A 7,703-nucleotide genomic window follows, 5' to 3' on the forward strand; every position below is an offset into this window, starting at 1 on the left:
ACCTCCATGCAAACCAATTAAACTGGCTTGCGCTTGTTTTTAATATCCCCCCCCCCCCACTTCCAAGATCTGAGGAGTGGAAAAGAAAGAGGAAGAAGAGATTGGATTTATACCCCCCCTTCACTACCCAAAGGAGTCTCAGAGCGGCTTACAATCTCTTTTCCCTCCCCACAACAGACACCCTGTGAGATCGGTGCAGCTAAGCAAGCTCTTTCAAGAACTGCACTTGAGAGAACAGCTCTGAAAGAACTTGTGACTGACTCAAGTTCACACCAGCTGCTGTATCAAACCCAGTTCTCTCAGATTAGAGTCTGCGCTCCTAACCACTACACCAAACTGGCAGAAGAGCACTAAGAAGTGGAGTAGGAATGCTCTTGGTGATTCTAGGGCCCCAGGGAAAACTTGAGGATGGGACTCCAGCATCATTGGGGGGTGAAGACCAATCAGGCAGCCGGCATTAATGGCAGTCTAAGCCTCTTCCCTGCTTCAGGAGGCTGGCAGCAGGGTCAGGGCAGCTTGGCTATTGGTGGCATTCCCTGCACAGTTGTCCCAGCTGATCCCTCCCCCCGAAGGCGTATATGTTCTGTGGGCAGAAGATCCTTGGTTCAGTCCCCCCCACCCCAATTAAAAAGCTGAAGAGGTCTGGAAGAAGGCTTTCTGAAGCTACAGAGTTACACCCAGGGGCAATGCCCTTCTTAACACCTGCTCCCAATGACCGGAATGCTTGCTGGAGGATGAATTCATGTTCTCTATTTTTTTTACAATGAACTCCCACCATAATGTGTGACGTCTGTGCAGTACTTTCATAACGATTATCCCTGTGCCCCCTGCAAGGTTACACATGTGTAAAAGGACTTCTTAATTTGTTCTTAAGAGAACCTTGATTCTGTTCAATGAATGGTCCCAGTCCACCATCAGCTATAGGACAGGGATGGAGATTTCATCCCTGAGGAAGAGGAGGAGGAAGCAGACATTTTGGCAGTTTCATTAGATCCTAAACCCGTGTTTTGAATTTGGCGCGCCGTAAGAGTTAGCACACATCCCTGCCACCTCTGCTTAAGTCTCAGCACTAAATGTAATCTTCTTGCGTAGGCTTCAGTCTCAGTCTTGGGTTTTGTTTCCAAAGGGGAGGGGAAATAACTGAAGATATCCCAAGGCTTGCCAAACACATTTATAGGAAGTTCAGGCTCTGGCGGGGAGGGGGGGGAGGGAGAGACTTTCAGAACACTTGAATACTTGGTCGTTCTTGAAAAATGGTTTGGAAGCAGAAGCAAGTGGTGGAGCGAGGTGAGGTCTGCCGAGCACAGGCGGGAAGGAAAGGGTCTTTCTAAGAGGTCCACACTGGAAGGAGCGGATGGCTTTCCTGATCCCATGTTGGCTCTGTAAGAACAAACTTGGAGGTTAGAAGTTATTTAAGGGCACATTAGTCTATTGGCTGACCCACTCCTTTGTGGCCCGGCAGAAATCCCTCAGCTTATCGGGTTATGGTTAATCAGCAAGGGCTCTGGACATCCTAATTTTTTTCTTTCTAAGAAGCTGGTCATTTTACGAATGCTAGAAAGTTGATTCCTTTGAAATGTGGTGTTAGAGGAGAGTTTTAAGGATACCGTGGCCCGTCAAACAGACAAGTGGGTTCTAGATCAAATCAAGCCTGGACTCTCTAGAAGCTAAAATGACTAAACTGAGGCAACGGTACTTTGGTCACATTATGACAAGCGTCGCTGGAAAAGGCAAGAATGCAAGGGAAAGTTGAAAGCGGCAAGAAAAGCAAAACCCAGCCTGAGATGGATTGACTAAGTCGCAGAAGCCGAACGGCCCTCAGGTTGCAAAACCCGAGCAAGGCTTTTAACGATAGATCATTTTGGAGGCAACTAACGCATATAGGGTTGCTAAGCTGGAAATGACATGACAGCACTTAACACAATCAGAATCCCTTTTGACCAAAAAAGCTTATCCAGGACAAAATCAACATACAGTATCCTAATGAGCTTGAAAAAAGCCTGTCAAATCGAAGTAACGAAATAAACATTTCAATGGATTAGATCCCATGGAACACTTAAACTTGCACAAGAGGGAACAAGTTACAAGAAGTATTTGCACCAAATCAACTCAAATCGTATCCCATCTTATTTCTTTACTTCTTTTAACACCTCACATTTCTCAGGCCCGTGACCACAGTGGGGCATCTCGGGGCTAGACCCCCCCCCCCACTTACTGGCAAGGCCACACAACTTCCCATCCAGCCCAGGGCCCCCAAGTGGTGGCAGATGTGGGGAAGGAGCCAGGTATTCCTTTAATTTTATTAGCCAGTGCCCCCTAAGAAATGTAAATGCCCCCAGACTTAAAAAATCCTGGCTACGGGACTGACATTTCTCCCCAGTGGGGACCCAAAGTGGCTTACTGCAACATCCTTCCCTCCTCCATTTTATGTTCACAACAACCCTGTGAAGTAGGAGAGGCTGAGCGGGTGTGATTCGCCCCAGATCACCCAGCAAACTTTTTTTTTTAATTTTAGAAAACAAAACAATGACATATAAGGGATGCAAAAAGAAAGAAGGGTTATATAATATATCAGGAATACAAAAGGATACATTATGGAGTATATAAAACAGAAACTATTTCTTCTCAGCTCCCCTTCATTATAATTTTTAAAGACATTTCAAACATTTTGAATCCCAGATTTCATAACTATATTTCAGCTATATTATTAATTTCATCATTGTTAATATTCTATGTTTAATATTCCATCATTTCTGCTTACTATTTATTGTTTTTAATATACCAAAATTTAAAGGAAAATCTATATCTCACAGTAAAGAGTATATCTCACAGTAAAGAATTATTAGAATGTAGAAGCAGTATGAGAATAAGCTTTGAATATGAAAGCATAAGGAGCTGGTTTTTGAACAAAAATACCCCCTATTCTTTACTGTGATGTAATATATAATTATATAATCCTTCACTCAGGGGTCATTTCGTAGAAAAAGAGGTGCAGAAGCTCATTAGCATAACTTATTTGCATATGCCAGACCCCCTGACATCACCGGAAGTGTGTCAGATGGCAACACCCACCACTCAGACGCCACTGGACTGTTTTGGATTGCTAGGTATTGTGTGGGGGGAACGTGCAGATCAGCCCTCACAAAGGAGGGAGAGCTTGTACCTGAAGGCGGGGCTGGGGGGGTGTCTGCAACTTACCTGGCTGCTTCTTGCTCCTTGTGGCCCAACTGAGGGCTGCTGGGAGCAGGGGGTGGAGCTTGTTGCATGTGCCCACCCCTTGGGCTCCTTACTGCTGGAGCTCCGCTCCTGTGTGCTCCCGCATGAAATGACCCCTGCTCCTGTCTATTGTCTTACTTTTCTAATTGATCAGATACACAAACTTGATGTCTTTGGTGCTGCAGAGTGGGTGTGTATTGTTTAAGTGTGTATTAAGATATACTGGGTTGTGCGGTTGGATGTCAGATACGGTCACATATTCTATGAATGGTTCCCATTTCAGTTGAAGATTAGAGTTTTGTGGTAAGGGGACTGCTTGTTTTCTGTTACCTGTAATCTTTTCCATAATGAAGAGGTCCCAGATTTTCACCATCCAGTTATCTGTAGAGGGTGCTATTTGTGACTTCCATTTTGCTGCTGTGTATGTTCCTGCTGCCACTATAAGACTCAATATTAACTCTTGTCGAATATATGGGATTTTAAGGTCTTGCCAGATACTGAAACTAACTTGAGGGAGATTTCACCGTGGTCGTGCCACTTTCTTTCTGCCTGGTTGTCTACTTCCTATCAAACAGGGATGAGTTTTACCCCTAGGCAGTGGCGATTCCTCTTGTCTTTGCCAAAAAACCCCAGGGAAACGGTCTCTCTCTCATCTGTCTCCATGTCGGTGGCTTTTGTTGTTGTTGTTCAGTCGCACAGTCGAGTCCGACTCTTTGCGACCCCATGGACCAGATCACGCCAGGCCCTCCTGTCTTCCGCCGTCCTCTGAATTTTGCTCAACTTCATGTTCGTTGCATCGATGACACTGTCTAACCATCTCATCCTTTGCCGTCCCCGTCTTCTTTGACCTTCAGTCTTTCCCAGCATCAGGGTCTTCTCCAGTGAGGGCTCCCTTCTCATTGGGTGGCCAAAGTATTTGAGCTTCAGTTTCATTATCTGGCCTTCCAGGGAACAGTCAGGGTTGATTTCTTTGAGGATTGACTGATTTGTTCTTCTTGCAGTCCAAGGGACTCTCAAGAGTCTTCTCCAGCACCATAGTTCAAAAGAATCTATTCTTCGGCGCTCGGCCTTCCTTATAGTCCAACTCTCGCAGCCATACATGACTACTGAAAGACTATTGAAAGAGGTAGTCAATCTTTAAAGGTACAATTGTGGTCTTAGGGTACTGTCTCAGTGATGATCTGGTTCTTATAGATCCACATGGGTCAATGCAGGGGTAATTCATGAGGACAACCAGATGGATTTCACCTAGAGAACTGGTGTTGAGTAGTGATGGGCATGAACTGGGAAAATGTGGTATGGTTCATGGTATGCCAGCTTCATGAACCATGAAACATCACAAATAAACCAGTTTCATTTGTGAGGTTTGTGACATGGTAGAACACCCCTCAGCATGATAGAGACACCAAACTCACAAGGGATATCCGGCTAACCCTCCTCTACCTACATGCCAAGGTTGGTGAGGATTGAATTTATGGGGTTCGAGTTATGGCTCCCCCAAAGAAGGTGTCCCCAGGAAAGCATTTTCTGGGGAAATGACAAGCACAGGTTCATGAGGGTCAGGATTGTATAGAATGGATCCTGTGCAAATTAAAGATGCCAAACATGCAAGAGATCTCCAGATGACTCTCCTCTACTTGCCCTCCAAGTTTGATGAGGATTGGATTTATGGGGTCCAAGTTACAGCCCCCCAAAGAAGGTGCTCCTATGGAGGGAAAAACAGCAAAAAAGCAAGGACAACAGAAGCCATGCAGAACAGAATCGAAGTCCCAGAGAATCTCTGCAGTAGAAACTGAAGGTTGGAGGCATTTTTGCAAGCCCAGCAGAACCAGTGCAATGTGCCCAGCAGAACTAGTGCCACTGTGGCACTGTGAACCCAACAGGACTAAGGTCAAGTCAGGGAAGTGTTTTTTGGGGGGACATGTCAGACACAGGTTCAAAAGTATATAGAATGGACCCCCTGCAAGTTACACACACCAAATGCACAGGGAACCTCACCCTGCCACCTGCTCTTTTACAATCTCTTCAAGTTGGGGGTGGATTACATTTCTGGCGTCCCAGTTACAGACTCCCCCAAAAAGTCTCTCCAATGCTCTTTCCAGAAAAGACAGCTGCAGTTACAGGAGTCTATGGAACAGCTCAGAAATAAGACAGCAAACTCACAGGGAAAGTTCACCTGGGCAGACCCCCCCATCAGACAGTGGAACCAAGGCAAGCATCCCCCCTATGCTTGCAACCCCCAGGGGCGCCAAGCTGCACCCGGCCCCGTACTCTGGGAGTTTCTTGATTATTTGTGTTTTTCATTCTTCCTAAAATGCATTTATTTTTGAAAATTGGTGGGCGCATGGAGGGGCCCCAGAAGGGATCCTCGCCTAGGGTGCAAAATAAGCTGGGGCCGGCCCTGCTGCTGAGTCAGACCTTTGGCCTCTCAAGGTCAGCATCATCTACTCTGACCAGCAGGGTCTTAAGAGGAGGTCTTCCATGTCCACTGCAACCTTAAACTTAAAAATGGAAGGGCTGGGGACTGAACCTGGGACCTTTTGTGAGCTAAGCAGATGTTCTACTGCCAAGCCACAGCCCCAACCCTAAGCTAATGTATGTATGGAACTGCCTTCATCTGAGTGAGTTGAGATCAGTATTGTCTACTCTGACTGGCAGCAGCTCTCCAGGGTCTCTGGTTGGGGTCTTTCCCATCAGCTACTCCCTGATCCTTCGCACTGGAGATGCCGGGGACTGAAGCTGGGACCTTCTGGAGGCGAAGCAGAGGCCTTGCCCCTGAGCCCATCTCCTCATTCCCTAACGGAGTAAAAGGTAAAGTTTTCCCTTGCTCGAAAGCAAGTCGAATCCGACTCTAGGGTTGCGGTCAATGTTCCCTCTAAGCTGCGGAGTCTTGTGAGCAAAAATTCTCCTCTGTGAGCTTGTGGCATTCAAGTTGTGAGTGAGCAATTTGGCTACGGCCTAAATTAGTCTGCTCTGGAGCCCTCCTTCCTGAGCTAAGGCAAAAATGTGTGAGCTGGAGGCTAAAAAACTGTGAGCTAGCTCACACTAACTCAGCTTAGAGGGAACACTGGTTGCGGTGCTCATCTCCGTTTCCAAGCCGAAGAGCCAGCAGGAACGCTGTTACCTTCCCACTGAAGTGGTCCCTATTTATCTACTTGCAATTTCTTGCTTTCGAACTGCTAGGTTGGCAGGAGCTGGAACTAGAGATGGGAGCTCACTCCGTCATGCGGCACACTCGGGTCTCGAACTGCTGAACTACCGACCTTCCATAGCCTGCAGTTCAGCGTCTTAACCACTTGAGCCACCGCAGCTCCTTTCCTAACAGAGACTTCTGAGCAAATTCACATGTCCTTCTTACAGCTCTTATCCTCCCCTCTCCTGCTGCGGACAGTTTTAGGAATGCGCACAACAGCTTTCTGAATTGATTGGTGGCCATGCCGAAAGGTTAGTTTACGACTGCGTTGTAGTCTTCCTGGGCTTTATGATGTCTGTGTGATTTTGGTCTTAGCGCCCTTAAGAGCTGGAAGAATCCAGCACAATGACAATTACCACTGAATGCAGAGAATCTTCCCAGTGAGGGTGCACCCCAGGCAGCTTTTTCCAGCATAGCTGTTGAATTTCTGCCCATCACGGAGCTCTTAAAGACACACGACCTTTGTCTGGGAAGCGGGTAGCCGGACTATTGTGCCAGTTGTATTTTGTCTTTTCAAACAAAAGAGTGGAAATCAAGGCTGCCCCATTTAGGTGATTCATCCGTTTCAATTCATCACTTACAAATTTTTCTGTCAACTAAAGAAAGGTGCCCCCCAATGAACTAGGCAGCAGATTTTTTGAGGAAGAAATAATTTTAACTCAAGAACTTAAAAAAAGATGGGTGGTAGACTCCATCTTTTAAGAGGCATTATCCGTATCTCTCATGTCACAGGAAAAACCTCTTCTAAGATGTTCCTCGAAGGGATGCATGCACAAATCCTTTCCTAACAAATAATGTTGTTGTGGGGGTGTGGTGTGTCAGCCAGATTGCCCCCCTCCCCGCAAATGAATGCAGATTTAATTGCTTGGCTGACTATGATTGGCTTAATCACCTGACAGCCAATTAGTAATTCTAACACACACTTCCTGCCTGTGCCCAATAAAAACAGAATTATCCTGTGCCATCACTGAGCCTGCCGTTACCATTTACTCACCTCTGCTGCGTTTCCCCATCAAACCGTAGAACCGGTGGAGTTTTGTTCCCTTTACCAGGTCTGCAAAGTGCTGGAAGGCTCTTCGGGGTGGAGCGTCATGCTAGAAAACCCAGGAAAAAATTTCAGGAGGGGCACCAAGGCAGGCCAGAAAAGAAGGTGGAGGGCTGGATCAGACTCAAATGACTTCAAATGGTCTTAGAGAGGGGTTGCAGAAGTTGCCTTTTCATTTTAACAAAGACCAAGTCCCTCGTCCTCATGGAACAAGGCATAGTCAGCCTCATCCAGAAAACACAGTCTACA

The sequence above is a fragment of the Gekko japonicus genome, unplaced genomic scaffold (assembly GCF_001447785.1).
Source record: "Gekko japonicus isolate JY-2015 unplaced genomic scaffold, Gekko_japonicus_V1.1 scaffold3933, whole genome shotgun sequence".
NCBI classification, from domain to species: domain Eukaryota; kingdom Metazoa; phylum Chordata; class Lepidosauria; order Squamata; family Gekkonidae; genus Gekko; species Gekko japonicus.